General features: G+C 34.8%; 1 long non-coding RNA gene across 1 annotated transcript; it reads right to left on the bottom strand.

Annotated features, from left to right (window-relative positions):
* Nucleotides 1–297: 297 nt before the first annotated feature.
* LOC121939676 lies at nt 298–1,267 on the bottom strand. The gene is made up of 3 exons (XR_006105507.1): nt 1,186–1,267; nt 986–1,072; nt 298–863 (listed from the first exon to the last, which is right to left on the bottom strand). It is a non-coding gene; the product is annotated as an uncharacterized LOC121939676 (long non-coding RNA).
* Nucleotides 1,268–1,620: the final 353 nt, after the last annotated feature.

Below are 1,620 nucleotides of genomic sequence, written 5' to 3' on the forward strand. Positions count from 1 at the left end.
TATGTTTTATAATTTAGTTATTTATATTTTTAGTTTAGTTTAATTTTTTAATTTGTCATTTAATTTATGTATTTACTTTTTGTGCACACCAGAGTATTTTCTTTTATTACTATTACTTACTAATTATAAATAATAGTAATAGTCATATTAATAATAAGATTAGTTCAGGTTTTTAGTTTCAAACTCAGCCCACTGAAACTTCTTAGAGTTGGAAATGTCAACCGGCAATTAATGCAATTTTTAAATAAGTAACACGTTAGTTACAGAGCTTAATTGCATCAAGATTAACACATTATATGCTGACAAACAAAATATCAAACCTTTATTTTCAAAAGTCGCAATTCCACAACCAGTTCTGACACACAATTGAACCCAAAATGTGTCTGGATTTTAGTTTAATTGGAAAATAAAGACTCTGTTAAGGCAGAAAGGTTCAGTCAAAACAGTCCTCTGCTTACCTCTCTGTGGTGTGTGTTAATGTTAAACTCCTGTGCAAATATTAACTCAAAAAATACTGAATCAGTCTACACAGTCTGACAATAGGAATGAGTAAGGTGTACAGATCCACTGGATCTTTGGGTAAATTGATCGAAATGACCTCTCACCTGTCAGCTCACACTTTAAGGGATTAATAAAAACTACTCATTACCGAGGTTAAAAACAGGACACAGGTCAAAATATGAAACGGCATTCTGCTATTAACTGCATTTTTCCAGTTTCCAGAGTGCAATTTCTGAAATCCCGTTCCCTCGTTTGAGCTCGGAGCTGTTCGTCCTCCCTGAACACTCAGTGACGTTTCTGTCACATTAAACCGTCCTCCAGTTCTTCAGGATGCTTCCTGCTGCATCCAGAGTGCTGTCTTGCTGTTGAAAGACGACTGACGGTTATTAATATATTGTTTTCCCACCAAAGAAAAATGCATTAATCTTTATCATTTTGGATGGGCTGTGTTTTTGGTTTGTGACAGTCTTGTATTTGTATTTACCTTTATGAAGCAAAGGCGAATATATTTCTCAAACTGCTTCGTGGATTCCTCTCCGACAAACGCTGTGACTGGAATAGCGGCCAGTTTCTATATAAAGTACATTTTAAAAAGCAATAAAAACAATGTGAGTGAAACTACATCAGAATTTAGATATTCTGTATATAGTAGGGGGCTGAACCCATCAAACCCAATCAATTTACCTTTTCTTTAATCATCCATTTGACAAACTTGTAGTCGTAGGCTTCGTCATCGACCATATGTGACAGGTCCTGATCTACAAACACAGAGCAGATTAATGGCTCATAACACAGCGACTAAAAATTAAAATTCTTTCACTTCAATATTAATGCAAATAAATGTTTCAGGTGAATTAACTTTGAATGAATAAAACCTTTCAACACAACCACACTTCGCTTTAACGTATAGATCTACTGTGCTGAATATATTTGCTGTCTCTAATCACAATGAAAACTTTGAAAAGTTATTTCTTCTCTCTGTTACGAGTCTCTGCAACGTAATCAAACTATCAGCCTTTATCTGTGTAGCACTTTTCATACAAGCAAAACTACAACACAAAGTGCTTCTTATAACAAAACCAGAAGAAGTCCTACTACACACAGGCACACCTGCACACA

Source organism: Plectropomus leopardus, unplaced genomic scaffold (genome assembly GCF_008729295.1).
Source record: "Plectropomus leopardus isolate mb unplaced genomic scaffold, YSFRI_Pleo_2.0 unplaced_scaffold5599, whole genome shotgun sequence".
Classification (NCBI taxonomy): Eukaryota; Metazoa; Chordata; class Actinopteri; order Perciformes; family Serranidae; genus Plectropomus; species Plectropomus leopardus.